A 16,342-nucleotide genomic window follows, 5' to 3' on the forward strand; every position below is an offset into this window, starting at 1 on the left:
CAGCAGCCTTGATAAGGTCTGTTTCCTGCTGTTACAGATGCACTGGTATAGCTCAGTGGTTACTTCGCTCCTCAAATCTATTTGATTACGTGGTTCTCTCCCTCCCCGGGGTCAAACCACGGGCGCTGTCCAGTGTTTTCTCTCCCTCTGGTCTGACCTGCTGTCTTTCATTCTGATAAAGACTCTCAGTACATCGGCCTCAGCTCTGTCTTCAAGATTCCAGGATCTCTTGCTGACCTTTTGTGGAACCACATAAGCCTACAGAGCACCACATCAGCAGCAATACTATTACTGTGACAGGGCAGAATCTCATCCAGTTCACCAGGGGGAGAATCAAGCACCACAAAAGCTATATTTTACAGTAATGCATATTAAAGCTCCTTTCTCCACAGTCTCCCATTAGAACCTACAGAGCAGACAACAGCAGCCTTCATAAGGCCTTTCTCCTACTGTTACAATCGCACTGGTATAGCTCAGTGGTTACTTCGAACAACAAATTCTTCCTGAAGAATTCTCTGCTCTCTATCCCTTCCAGGGATCGAACCACGGGCGCTGTCCAGTGTTTTCTCTCCGTCCGACTCCAAACTGCGCCATAAAAGCTAACTTTTACAGTAATGTCTTCAAAGGATAATCTTTTTGCAGGAAATCAAAGTTACTTTCTCAACAGCAGCGTCCTATGACGACCTACAGAGCAGACAACAGCAGCCTTGATAAGGTCTGTTTCCTGCTGTTAAAGACGCACTGGTGTAGCTCAGTGGTTACTTGGCTCCTCAAATCTAGTTGACTACGGTTCTCTCCCCCCCGGGATCAAACCACGGGTGCTGTCCAGTGTTTTCTCTCCCTCTGGTCTGACCTGCTGTCTTTCATTCTGATAAAGACTCTCAGTACATCGGCCTCAGCTCTGTCTTCAAGATTCCAGGATCTCTTGCTTACATTTTGTTGAACCTCATAAGCCTACAGAGCACCACATCAGCAGCAATACTATTACTGTGACAGGGCACAAATCTCATCCAGTGAATATTATCAGATGACCACCAGAGGGAGACGTTCACCAGGGGGAGAATCAAGCTGGGGTCTTTAGGTGATGGTGAGGTGTGTGAACTGGCTTTTATTAGAGAACTCAAGTGTTAATGGAAAGGAAGTCAGGGGTCAAAGGTTTCAGTGATCCCCACAGACTCTATCTGCAGTTTGGTTGATCTGGTCTTCCTTCACTTTGCTGTCTGATATCCAAACTGCATTTGCACATTCATTTCCACACATGATTCAAGACCTTTTCTGAATCCTTACAATCCACTCTTTAACTGCAGATAAACTCAGACATTTTTTTGGGGAAATTTGTGTTTGGTCAATTATTTTTCTGTTGTTACAATGCTAATGGTCATTGTATTTTACATCGTTGGAAAGCCTGTTTATTTACCTTTACAATGATGTCCAACTTGTAAGGATCATGCATTTGTTGGATGAGCAGCACAGCTGATTATGTGGGTAGCGCCCAAGAAAAATTTGCCAAAATGCTCTGCCAATGGTAATCAGTGTATTCTCCTGTTGGTGTTGAATCTTGTTTTGAGTTGTTTGGTGGATTGGATGATTGAACTCTCTATCAGTAACAAGGAACAAACAAGACATATTGGTAATTTTACCCTTTATTCATTTAATACACCGTCAGGAGCCTCAGTAGCGGGTGGACGATCCATGCGCAGCCACAACAGCCTGGCACCTCCTCCTCATGCTGGTACCCAACCTGGTCACACGTTGCTGTGGGATGGCGTTCCATTCCTCAACCAGGATTCGTTGCAGGTCAACCAGCGTGGTTTGGGGAAATGGCTGGAATATCATGAGCACAGGTTCCTCTCTGTATATGCATCACAGAGTGGACTCTGCATGAGTCACAGACTCATTTTTATGAAGCCGGTTTCCCGTCGGTTTTATTGAATTATTAATTCAATAATTGATGAGTCATGTTTATAAAGCCACTCTCCTAACACTTCTCTCGCACTGGTATAGCTCAGTGGTTACTTCGAACAACAATTCTCCTGAAGAATTCCCTGCTCTCTATCCCTCCCTGGGATCGAACCACGGGCGCTGTCCAGTGTTTTCTCCCTCTGGTCTGACCTGCTGTCTTTCATTCTGTTAAAGACTCTCAACACAACAATTACAAATAAGAGACTTCACACCTATTTCCACTTATCAGTGAAGCAGAGTAGCGCTGATAGAACATCAAAAGCTTGTTTTGATTTATTGAATTGTTAATATAATCACTCATTCATTTATTATTTTCTATTTTAATTTCTTTATTTTATTTCTTTATTTAGATATTAATTGTATTCATTGTATTTATTTCAGCATTTAATTGTCTATTTATTTATCCATAAATTTGCCATTTTTTTTATCCTCCATACACATCATCCACACTAGCACGCAGTATTTGTTCTGTAGAATATTCAACATAGACTGGAAGAAAAGTTCCCTTCTCGTTCCCCTTATCCTTTTCTGAATTAAAACATGTGAGTCTTGACAAGTCATGTTTATAAAGCCACTGTCCCGCCCCAGCTGTTGCACTGGTGTAGCTCAGTGGTTACTTCGCTCCTCAAATCTATTTGATTACTTGGTTCTATCCCTCCCCGGGATCAAACCACGGGCGCTGTCCAGTGTTTTCTCTCCCTCTGGTCTGACCTGCTGTCTTTCATTCTGATAAAGACTCTCAGTACGTCGGCCTCAGCTCTGTCTTCAAGACCAGGACCACTGGATCCACATAAGCCTATACTGATTCACTGAATCCACTCTTCAACTCTGCAGATATATAGCCTGATGAACCAAGGAGCATTCTTTCAACATGACTTTGAATTGTATATTTGGCTCCTTATCTGCCAACTGTGTGAACAGGTTTCAAATATCATATATATCATATATCATATCAATATCATATGGGCGCTGTCCAATGTTTTCTCTCCCTCTGATTTCAAACTGCACCACAGTAGCTAACTTTTACAGTAAGATAAGTCTTTATTGATCCCCTTTGAGAAATTCACCACCTACCTAGCAGTCTATAAAGTAGCTTAGTTAAAATTAGCCCCATCTTTACCAGCTGAAACATTGAAGTGATGTAGGCTACACATTAATTCCTAATGCATCAATAATTGTAACTCAATGATATGATAATTCATGATTCTGAAATGAGCCATTCTACATAATGAGCATCATTTTCATCCTCCATATATATTATCCACCACACAGTATTTCTCATTGTAAGACGTTCAAAATTGACTGAAAAGAACCCTTTATCCTCATCTGAAGCAAAACATGTGAGCCTTGATGAGTCATGTTTATAAAGCCACTCTCCTGACACTTCTCTCGCACTGGTATAGCTCAGTGGTTACTTCGAACATCAATTCTATCTGAAGAATTCGCTGCTCTCTATCCCTCCCTGGGATCAAACCACGGGCGCTGTCCAGTGTTTTCTCTCCCTCTGGTCTGACCTGCTGTCTTTCATTCTGATAAAGACTCTCAGTACATCGGCCTCAGCTCTGTCTTCAAGACCTGGACCTCTGGAACCACATAAGCCTACAGAGCACCACATCAGCAGCAATACTATTACTGTGACAGGGCAGAAATCTCATCCAGTGAATATTATCAGATGACCACCAGAGGGAGACGTTCACCAGGGGGAGAATCAAGCTGGGGTCTTTAGGTGATGGTGAGGTGTGTGAACTGGCTTTTATTAGAGAACTCAAGTCTTTACAGTAATGTTTTTTTTTAGGATAAAAGCACTGTTGCAGCATATTAAAGCTCCTTTCTCCACAGCAACGTCCCATCAGGACCTACAGAGCAGACAACAGCAGCCTTGATAATGTCTGTTTCCTGCTGTTACAGATGCACTGGTGTAGCTCAGTGGTTACTTCGCTCCTCAAATCTATTTCAGGAGCAGAAATGGGCAGAAATCTGAACCTTTACTTCTGGTAGTCTATGTTTTTTCGTCCTCCATATCTATTATCCACCACGCAGTATTTCTCTTTGTAAGACATTCAATATAGACTGAAAAGAACCCTTTACCCTAGCCTGAAGCAAAACATGTGAGCCTTGATGAGTCATGTTTATAAAGCCACTCTCCTGACACTTCTCTCGCACTGGTATAGCTCAGTGGTTACTTCGAACAACAATTCTCCTGAAGAATTTCCTGCTCTCTATCCCTCCCCGGGATCGAACCACGGGCACTGTCCAGTGTTTTCTCTCTGTATCTTTTACAGTAATGTCTTCTTTATGACGATGAAAACACCGTTGCAGCATTTGAAAGTTTCTTTCTCCACAGCAACGTCCCATCAGGACCTACAGAGCAGACAACAGCAGCCTTGATAAGGTCTGTTTCCTGCTGTTACAGATGCACTGGTGTAGCTCAGTGGTTACTTCCCTCCTCAAATCTATTTGATTACGTGGTGCTCTCCCTCCCCGGGATCAAACCACGGGCGCTGTCCAGTGTTTTCTCTCCCTCTGGTCTGACCTGCTGTCTTTCATTCTGTTATAGACCCTCATAAACACCACAGTTACACTGAGTAGAACTGTCTCAGTTTGGTAAATAGAAGAGTAAGAACATTATTTAATAAGTGAAGCAGAGTAGCTCTGATGGAACATCAAAGGCCTATTTTGATTTATTGAATTATTAATTGAATCACTCATTCATTTATTACTTTCTTTATTTCTTTATTTATTTTATTCCTGTATTAGATATCTATTTTATTTATTTTGTATTTATTTCAGCATTTATTTGTCTTTTTATTTATCCATCAATTTGTAAGTTTTCATCCTCCATATCCATTATCCACCACGGAATTTTTTTTCTGGCAAACATTCAAAATAGACTTGAAGAACAGTTCCCTTCTCGTTCCCGTTATCCTAGTCTGTAGCAACACATGGGAGTCTTGTTAAGTCATGTTTATAAAGCCACCGTCCAGCTCCAGCTGTCGCACTGGTATAGCTCAGTGGTTACTTCGAACAACAATTCTCCTGAAGAATTTCCTGCTCTCTATCCCTCCCTGGGATCGAACCACGGGCGCTGTCCAGTGTTTTCTCTCCCTCTGATTCCAAACTGCACCACAATAGCTATCTTTTACAGTAATGTCTTCTTTATGACGATAAAAGTACCGTTGCAGCATTTGAAAGTTTCTTTCTCCACAGCAACGTCCCATCAGGACCTACAGAGCAGACAACAGCAGCCTTGATAGTGTCTGTTTCCTGCTGTTACAGATGCACTGGTGTAGCTCAGTGGTTACTTCGCTCCTCACATCTATTTGATTACGTGGTTCTCTCCCCCCCGGGATCAAACCACGGGCGCTGACCAGTGTTTTCTCTCCCTCTGGTCTGACCTGCTGTCTATCATTCTGATAAAGACTCTCAGTACATCGGCCTCAGCTCTGTCTTCAACATTCCAGGATCTCTTGCTGACCTTTTGTGGAACCACATAAGCCTACAGAGCATTACATCAGCAGCAATACTATTACTGTGACAGGGCAGAAATCTCATCCAGTGAATATTATCAGATGACCACCAGAGGGAGACGTTCACCAGGGGGAGAATCAAGCTGGGGTCTTTAGGTGATGGTGAGGTGTGTGAACTGGCTTTTATTAGAGAACTCAAGTGTTAATGGACAGGAAGTCACGGGTCAAAGGTTTCAATGATCCCCACAGACTCTATCTGCAGTCTGGTTGATCTGGTCTTCCTTCACTTTGCTGTCTGATATCCAAACTGCATTTGCACATTAATTTCCACACATGATTCAAGACCTTTTCTGAATCCTTACAATCCACTCTTTAACTCTGCAGATAAACTCAGAAATTGTTTTGGGGAAATTTGTGTTTGGTCAATTATTTCTCTGTTGTTACAATGCTAATGGTCATTGTATTTTACATCGTTGGACAGCCTGTTTATTTACCTTCACAATGATGTTCAGCTTGTAAGGATCATGCATTTGTTGGATGAGCAGCACAGCTGATTATGTGGGTAGCGCCCAAGAAAAATTTGCCAAAATGCTCTGCCAATGGTAATCAGTGTATTCTCCTGTTGGTGTTGAATCTTGTTTTGAGTTGTTTGGTGGATTGGATGATTGAACTCTCTATCAGTAACAAGGAACAAACAAGACATATTGGCAATTTTACCCTTTATTCATCTAATACACCGTCAGGAGCCTCAGTAGTGGGTGGACGACCCATACGCAGCACAATAACCTGGCACCTCCTCCTCATGCTGGTCACCAGCCTGGTCACACGTTGCTGTGGGATGGCAATCCATTCCTCAACCAGGATTCGTTGCAGGTCAACCAGCGTGGTTTGGGGAAATGGCTGGAATATCATGAGCACGGTCCCTCTCTGTATATGCATCACAGAGTGGACTCTGCATGAGTCACAGACTCATGTTTATGAAGCCGGTTTCCCGTCGGTTTTATTGAATTATTAATTCAATAATTGATGAGTCATGTTTATAAAGCCACTCTCCTGACACTTCTCTCGCACTGGTATAGCTCAGTGGTTACTTCGAACAACAATTCTCCTGAAGAATTTCCTGCTCTCTATCCCTCCCCGGGATCGAACCACGGGCGCTGTCCAGTGTTTTCTCTCCCTCTGGTCTGACCTGCTGTCTTTCATTCTGTTATAGACCCTCATAAACACCACAGTTACACTGAGTAGAACTGTCTCAGTTTGGTAAATAGAAGAGTAAGAACATTATTTAATAAGTGAAGCAGAGTAGCTCTGATGGAACATCAAAGGCCTATTTTGATTTATTGAATTATTAATTGAATCACTCATTCATTTATCACTTTCTTTATTTCTTTATTTATTTTATTCCTGTATTAAATATGTATTTTGTATTTATTTCAGCATTTATTTGTCTTTTTATTTATCCATCAATTTGTAAGTTTTTATCCTCCATATCCATTATCCACCACGGAATTTTTTTTCTGGCAAACATTCAAAGTAGACTGGCAGAACAGTTCCCTTCTCGTTCCCGTTATCCTAGTCTGAAGCAACACATGGGAGTCTTATTAAGTCATGTTTATAAAGCCACCGTCCAGCTCCAGCTGTCGCACTGGTATAGCTCAGTGGTTACTTCGAACAACAATTCTCCTGAAGAATTTCCTGCTCTCTCTCCCTCCCTGGGATCGAACCACGGGCGCTGTCCAGTGTTTTCTCTCCCTCTGATTCCAAACTGTGTCACAATAGCTACCTTTTACAGTAATGTCTTCTTTTAGGATAAAAGCACCGTTGCAGCATTTGATAGTTTCTTTCTCCACAGCAACGTCCCATCAGGACCTACAGAGCAGACAACATCAGCCTTGATAAGGTCTGTTTCCTGCTGTTACAGATGCACTGGTGTAGCTCAGTGGTGACTTCGCTCCTCAAATCTATTTGATTACTTGGTTCTATCCCTCCCCGGGATCAAACCACGGGTGCTGTCCAATGTTTTCTCTCCCTCTGGTCTGACCTGCTGTCTTTCATTCTGATAAAGTCTCTCACTACATCGGCCTCAGCTCTGTCTTCAAGACCAGGACCTCTGGAACCACATAAGCCTACAGAGCATCACATCAGCAGCAATACTTATCCTTACAATCCACTCTTCAACTCTGCAGATATATAGACTAATGAACCAAGGAGCATTCTTTCAACATGACTTTGAATTGTATCTTTGGCTCCTTATCTGCCAACTGTGTGAACAGGTTCACATTCCTGTGATTTTATTGAAATAAAAACTATTATTGAAATAAAAACTGCCTTGTTGCTGTTGCATTCAATGTCAAGCCACTCTCCTAACACTTCTCTCGCACTGGTATAGCTCAGTGGTTACTTCGAACAACAATTCTCCTGAAGAATTTCCTGCTCTCTATCCCTCCCCGGGATCGAACCACGGGCGCTGTCCAGTGTTTTCTCTCCCTCTGATTCCAAACTGCACCACAATAACTATCTTTTACAGTAATGTCTTCTTTATGATGATAAAAGCACCGTTGCAGCATATTAAAGTTTCTTTCTCCACAGCAGCGTCCCATCAGGACCTACAGAGCAAACAACAGCAGCCTTGATAAGGTCTGTTTCCTGCTGTTACAGATGCACTGGTGTAGCTCAGTGGTTACTTCGCTCCTCAAATCTATTTGATTACGTGGTTCTTTCCCTCCCGGGATCAAACCACGGGCGCTGTCCAGTGTTTTCTCTCCCTCTGGTCTGACCTGCTGTCTTTCATTCTGATAAAGACTCTCAGTACATCGGCCTCAGCTCTGTCTTCAAGATTCCAGGATCTCTTGCTTACATTTTGTGGAACCACATAAGCCTACAGAGCACCACATCAGCAGCAATACTATTACTGTGACAGGGCAGAAATCTCATCCAGTGAATATTATCAGATGACCACCAGAGGGAGACGTTCACCAGGGGGAGAATCAATCTGGGGTCTTTAGGTGATGGTGAGGTGTGTGAACTGGCTTTTATTAGAGAACTCAAGTGTTAATGGACAGGAAGTCAGGGGTCAAAGGTTTCAGTGATCCCCACAGACTCTATCTGCAGTCTGGTTGATCTGGTCTTCTTTCATTTTGCTGTCTGATATCCAAACTGCATTTACACATTCATTTCCACAAATGATTCAAGACCTTTTCTGAATCCTTACAATCCACTCTTTAACTCTGCAGGTAAACTCAGAATTTTTTTTTTGGAAACTTGTGTTTGGTGGATTATTTCTCTGTTGTTACAATGCTAATTGGCATTGTATTTTACATCGTTGGAAAGTCTGTTTATTTACCTTTACAATGATGTCCAACTTGTAAGGATCATGCATTTGTGGGATGTGCAGCACAGCTGATTATGTGGGGAGCGCCCAAGAAAAATTTGCCAAAATGCTCTGCCAATGGTAAACACTGTATTCTCCTGTTGGTATTGACTCTTGTTTTGAGTTGTTTGGTGGATTGGATGATTGAACTCTCTATCAGTAACAAGGAACAAACAAGACATATTGGCAATTTTACCCTTTATTCATTTAATACACCGTCAGGAGCCTCAGTAGTGGGTGGAAGATCCATACGTAGCCACAACAGCCTGGCACCTCCTCCTCATGCTGGTCACCAGCCTGGTCACACGTTGCTGTGGGATGGCAATCCATTGCTCAACCAGGATTCGTTGCAGGTCAACCAGCGTGGTTTGGGGAAATGGCTGGAATGTCATGAGCACAGGTCCCTCTCTGTATATGCATCACAGAGTGGACTCTGCATGAGTCACAGACTCATGTTTATGAAGCCGGTTTCCCGTCGGTTTTATTGAATTATTAATTAAATAATTGATGAGTCATGTTTATAAAGCCACTCTCCTGACACTTCTCTCGCACTGGTATAGCTCAGTGGTTACTTCGAACAACAATTCTCCTGAAGAATTTCCTGCTCTCTATCCCTCCCCGGGATCGAACCACGGGCGCTGTCCAGTGTTTTCTCCCTCTGGTCTGACCTGCTGTCTTTCATTCTGTTAAAGACTCTCAACACAACAATTACAAATAAGAGACTTCACACCTATTTCCACTTATCAGTGAAGCAGAGTAGCGCTGATAGAACATCAAAGGCTTATTTTGATTTATTGAATTGTTAATATAATCACTCATTCATTTATTAATTTCTATTTTAATTTCTTTATTTTATTTTTTATTTAGATGTTAATTGTATTCATTGTATTTATTTCAGCATTTAATTGTGTATTTATTTATCCATAAATTTGCCATTTTTTTATCCTCCATACACATTATCCACACTAGCACGCAGTATTTATTCTGTAGAATATTCAACATAGACTGGAAGAAAAGTTCCCTTCTCGTTCCCCTTATCCTTTTCTGAATTAAAACATGTGAGTCTTGACAAGTCATGTTTATAAAGCCACTGTCCTGCCCCAGCTGTTACACTGGTATAGCTCAGTGGTTACTTCGAACATCAATTCTCACTGAAGAATTCGCTGCTCTCTATCCCTCCCCGGGATCAAACCACGGGCGCTGTCCAGTGTTTTCTCTCCCTCTGATTCCAAACTGCACCACAATAGCTCACTTGTACAGTAATGTTTTCTTTATGATGATAAAAGCACCGTTGCAGCATATTAAAGTTTATATAGACTAATGAACCAAGGAGCATTCTTTCAACATGACTTTGAATTGTGTCTTTGGCTCCTTATCTGCCAACTGTGTGAACAGGTTTCAAATATCATCTATATCATATGTCATATCAATATCATATGGGCGCTGTCCAATGTTTTTTCTCACTCTGTTTCCAAACTGCACCACAAAAGCTATATTTTACAGTAATGCATATTAAAGCTCCTTTCTCCATTGTCTCCCAATAGAACCAACAGAGCAGACAACAGCAGCCTTCATAAGGCCTTTCTCCTACTGTTACAATTGCACTGGTATAGCTCAGTGGTTACTTCGAACAACTATTCTTCCCGAAGAATTCCCTGCTCTCTATCCCTCCCCGGGATCGAACCACGGGCGCTGTCCAGTGTTTTCTCTCCCTCTGATTCCAAACTGCACCACAATAACTATCTTTTACAGTAATGTCTTCTTTATGATGATAAAAGCACCGTTGCAGCATATTAAAGTTTCTTTCTCCACAGCAGCGTCCCATCAGGACCTACAGAGCAGACAACAGCAGCCTTGATAAGGTCTGTTTCCTGCTGTTACAGATGCACTGGTGTAGCTCAGTGGTTACTTCGCTCCTCAAATCTATTTCAGGAGCAGAAATGGGCAGAAATCTGAACCTTTACTTCTGGTAGTCTATGTTTTTTCGTCCTCCATATCTATTATCCACCACGCAGTATTTCTCTTTGTAAGACATTCAATATAGACTGAAAAGAACCCTTTACCCTAGCCTGAAGCAAAACATGTGAGCCTTGATGAGTCATGTTTATAAAGCCACTCTCCTGACACTTCTCTTGCACTGGTATAGCTCAGTGGTTACTTCGAACATCAATTCTATCTGAAGAATTCGCTGCTCTCTATCCCTCCCCGGGATCAAACCACGGGCGCTGTCCAGTGTTTTCTCTCCCTCTGGTCTGACCTGCTGTCTTTCATTCTGATAAAGACTCTCAGTACATTGTCCTCAGCTCTGTCTTCAAGACAAGGACTTCTGGAACCACATAAGCCTACAGAGCATTACATCAGCAGCAATACTATTACTGTGACAGGGCAGAAATCTCATCCAGTGAATATTATCAGATGACCACCAGAGGGAGACGTTCACCAGGGGGAGAATCAATCTGGGGTCTTTAGGTGATGGTGAGGTGTGTGAACTGGCTTTTATTAGAGAACTCAAGTGTTAATGGACAGGAAGTCAGGGGTCAAAGGTTTCAGTGATCCCCACAGACTCTATCTGCAGTCTGGTTGATCTGGTCTTCTTTCATTTTGCTGTCTGATATCCAAACTGCATTTACACATTCATTTCCACAAATGATTCAAGACCTTTTCTGAATCCTTACAATCCACTCTTTAACTCTGCAGGTAAACTCAGAATTTTTTTTTTGGAAATTTGTGTTTGGTCGATTATTTCTCTGTTGTTACAATGCTAATGGTCATTGTATTTTACATCGTTGGAAAGCCTGTTTATTTACCTTCACAATGATGTTCAGCTTGTAAGGATCATGCATTTGTGGGATGAGCAGCACAGCTGATTATGTGGGGAGCGCCCAAGAAAAATTTGCCAAAATGCTCTGCCAATGGTAAACACTGTATTCTCCTGTTGGTATTGACTCTTGTTTTGAGTTGTTTGGTGGATTGGATGATTGAACTCTCTATCAGTAACAAGGAACAAACAAGACATATTGGCAATTTTACCCTTTATTCATTTAATACACCGTCAGGTGCCTCAGTAGCGGTGGAAGATCCATACGCAGCCACAACAGCCTGGCACCTCCTCCTCATGCTGGTCATCAGCCTGGTCACACGTTGCTGTGGGATGGCGTTCCATTCCTCAACCAGGATTCGTTGCAGGTCAACCAGCGTGGTTTGGGGAAATGGCTGGAATATCATGAGCACAGGTCCCTCTCTGTATATGCATCACAGAGTGGACTCTGCATGAGTCACAGATTCATGTTTATGAAGCCGGTTTCCCGTCGGTTTTATTGAATTATTAATTAAATAATTGATGAGTCATGTTTATAAAGCCACTCTCCTGACACTTCTCTCGCACTGGTATAGCTCAGTGGTTACTTCGAACAACAATTCTCCTGAAGAATTTCCTGCTCTCTATCCCTCCCCGGGATCGAACCACGGGCGCTGTCCAGTGTTTTCTCTCTGTATCTTTTACAGTAATGTCTTCTTTATGACGATGAAAACACCGTTGCAGCATTTGAAAGTTTCTTTCTCCACAGCAACGTCCCATCAGGACCTACAGAGCAGACAACAGCAGCCTTGATAAGGTCTGTTTCCTGCTGTTACAGATGCACTGGTGTAGCTCAGTGGTTACTTCCCTCCTCAAATCTATTTGATTACGTGGTTCTCTCCCTCCCCGGGATCAAACCACGGGCGCTGTCCAGTGTTTTCTCTCCCTCTGGTCTGACCTGCTGTCTTTCATTCTGTTATAGACCCTCATAAACACCACAGTTACACTGAGTAGAACTGTCTCAGTTTGGTAAATAGAAGAGTAAGAACATTATTTAATAAGTGAAGCAGAGTAGCTCTGATGGAACATCAACGGCCTATTTTGATTTATTGAATTATTAATTGAATCACTCATTCATTTATTACTTTCTTTATTTCTTTATTTATTTTATTCCTGTATTAAATATGTATTTTGTATTTATTTCAGCATTTATTTGTGTTTTTATTTATCCATCAATTTGTAAGTTTTTATCCTCCATATCCATTATCAACCAAGGAATTTTTTTTTTGGCAAACATTCAAAATAGACTGGAAGAACAGTTCCCTTCTCGTTCGTGTTATCCTAGTCTAAAGCAACACATGGGAGTCTTATTAAGTCATGTATATAAAGCCACTGTCCTAATCCAGCTGTCGCACTGGTATAGCTCAGTGGTTACTTCGAACAACAATTCTCCTGTAGAATTTCCTGCTCTCTATCCCTCCCAGGGATCGAACCACGGGCGCTGTCCAGTGTTTTCTCTCCCTCTGATTCCAAACTGTGTCACAATAGCTATCTTTTACAGTAATGTCTTCTTTTAGGATAAAAGCACCGTTGCAGCATTTGATAGTTTCTTTCTCCACAGCAACGTCCCATCAGGACCTACAGAGCAGACAACGGCAGCCTTGATAAGGTCTGTTTCCTGCTGTTACAGATGCACTGGTGTAGCTCAGTGGTGACTTCGCTCCTCAAATCTATTTGATTACTTGGTTCTCTCCCTCCCCGGGATCAAACCACGGGCGCTGTCCAGTGTTTTCTCTCCCTCTGGTCTGACCTGCTATCTTTCATTCTGATAAAGACTCTCAGTACGTCGGCCTCAGCTCTGTCTTCAAGACCAGGACCACTGGACCCACATAAGCCTATACTGATTCACTGAATCCACTCTTCAACTCTGCAGATATATAGCCTGATGAACCAAGGAGCATTCTTTCAACATGACTTTGAATTGTATATTTGGCTCCTTATCTGCCAACTGTGTGAACAGGTTTCAAATATCATATATATCATATATCATATCAATATCATATGGGCGCTGTCCAATGTTTTCTCTCCCTCTGATTTCAAACTGCACCACAGTAGCTAACTTTTACAGTAAGATAAGTCTTTATTGATCCCCTTTGAGAAATTCACCACCTACCTAGCAGTCTATAAAGTAGCTTAGTTAAAATTAGCCCCATCTTTACCAGCTGAAACATTGAAGTTATGTAGGCTACACATTAATTCCTAATGCATCAATAATTGTAACTCAATGATATGATAATTCATGATTCTGAAATGAGCCATTCTACATAATGAGCATCATTTTCATCCTCCATATATATTATCCACCACACAGTATTTCTCATTGTAAGACATTCAAAATTGACTGAAAAGAACCCTTTATCCTCATCTGAAGCAAAACATGTGAGCCTTGATGAGTCATGTTTATAAAGCCACTCTCCTGACACTTCTCTCGCACTGGTATAGCTCAGTGGTTACTTCGAACAACAATTCTCCTGAAGAATTCCCTGCTCTCTATCCCTCCCCGGGATCGAACCACGGGCACTGTCCAGTGTTTTCTTTCTGTATCTTTTACAGTAATGTCTTCTTTATGATGATAAAAGCACCGTTGCAGCATATTAAAGTTTCTTTCTCCACAGCAACGTCCCATCAGGACCTACAGAGCAGACAACGGCAGCCTTGATAAGGTCTGTTTCCTGCTGTTACAGATGCACTGGTGTAGCTCAGTGGTTACTTCCCTCCTCAAATCTATTTGATTACATGGTTCTCTCCCTCCCCGGGATCAAACCACGGGTGCTGTCCAGTGTTTTCTCTCCCTCTGGTCTGACCTGCTGTCTTTCATTCTGATAAAGTCTCTCACTACATCGGCCTCAGCTGTGTCTTCAAGACCAGGACCTCTGGAACCACATAAGCCTACAGAGCATCACATCAGCAGCAATACTTATCCTTACAATCCACTCTTCAACTCTGCAGATAAATGGACTAATGAACCAAGGAGCATTCTTTCAACATGACTTTGAATTGTATCTTTGGCTCCTTATCTGCCAACTGTGTGAACAGGTTCACATTCCTGTGATTTTATTGAAATAAAAACTATTATTGAAATAAAAACTGCCTTGTTGCTGTTGCATTCAATGTCAAGCCACTCTCCCAACACTTCTCTCGCATTGGTATAGCTCAGTGGTTACTTCGAACAACAATTCTCCTGAAGAATTTCCTGCTCTCTATCCCTCCCCGGGATCGAACCGCGGGCGCTGTCCAGTGTTTTCTCCCTCTGGTCTGACCTGCTGTCTTTCATTCTGTTAAAGACTCTCAACACAACAATTACAAATAAGAGACTTCACACCTATTTCCACTTATCAGTGAAGCAGAGTAGCGCTGATAGAACATCAAAAGCTTGTTTTGATTTATTGAATTGTTAATATAATCACTCATTCATTTATTATTTTCTATTTTAATTTCTTTATTTAGATATTAATTGTATTCATTGTATTTATTTCAGCATTTAATTGTGTATTTATTTATCCATAAATTTGCCATTTGTTTTATCCTCCATACACATTATCCACACTAGCACGCAGTATTTATTCTGTAGAATATTCAACATAGACTGGAAGAAAAGTTCCCTTCTCGTTCCCCTTATCCATTTCTGAATTAAAACATGTGGATCTTGACAAGTCATGTTTATAAAGCCACTGTCCTGCTCCAGCTGTTGCACTGGTATAGCTCAGTGGTTACTTCGAACATCAATTCTCACTGAAGAATTCGCTGCTCTCTATCCCTCCCCGGGATCAAACCACGGGCGCTGTCCAGTGTTTTCTCTCCGTCCGACTCCAAACTGCGCCACAATAACTATATTTTACAGTAATGTCTTCAAAGGATAAAAGCGCTTTTGCAGGAAATCAAAGTTTCTTTCTCCACAGCAGCGTCCTATGACGACCTACAGAGCAGACAACAGCAACCTTGATAAGGTCTGTTTCCTTCTGTCACAGTTGCACTGGTATAGCTCAGTGGTTACTTCGAACAACAATTCTCCTGAAGAATTCCCTGCTCTCTCTCCCTCCCCGGGATCGAACCGCGGGCGCTGTCCAGTGTTTTCTCTCCCTCTGGTCTGACCTGCAGTCTTTCATTTCTGATAAAGACTCTCATAAACACCACAGTTACAGTTCAGTTTGGTAAATAAATGAGTAAACACTTATTTCCACTAATCGCTGCAGCAGAATAGCTCTGATAGTTATTAAATGCTTATGTGTATTTTGTTGTCAATTACATTGCATTCCCTCTGCGGTTGTATTTAGATCATATTATACCGCATATACCAGATGTTACAGTGAATATTCTGAAGAATGCATCCAGCTTATAAACCCTCTATCATGGCCTCAACAGTGAACCCTCTTGGCCATCATGTCTCCTACTTTAATTTTTTTGCTTAGTCAAGCTCACAAGATTTAGGATTTCCGGTTCGAAATACAATTGTATCAAAATAATGTATTTCGATATTTTTAGATCATTAAATACAGTAAGTTGTGCAATATATTTAAGAAACAGCGTTTCATGATCAAATATATCGTCTGTGCAACGTGCCATTAACATAGGCCATTAAACAGGCCATTAAACAGGCCAACTCATAGGCCGTTAAACAGGCCAACTGATGATAATGAACAAGGCTATTATTTGACAATAATGTTTTCTTGTCTGGCTATTATTAAT

Source organism: Sebastes umbrosus, chromosome 7, assembly GCF_015220745.1.
Source record: "Sebastes umbrosus isolate fSebUmb1 chromosome 7, fSebUmb1.pri, whole genome shotgun sequence".
NCBI classification, from domain to species: domain Eukaryota; kingdom Metazoa; phylum Chordata; class Actinopteri; order Perciformes; family Sebastidae; genus Sebastes; species Sebastes umbrosus.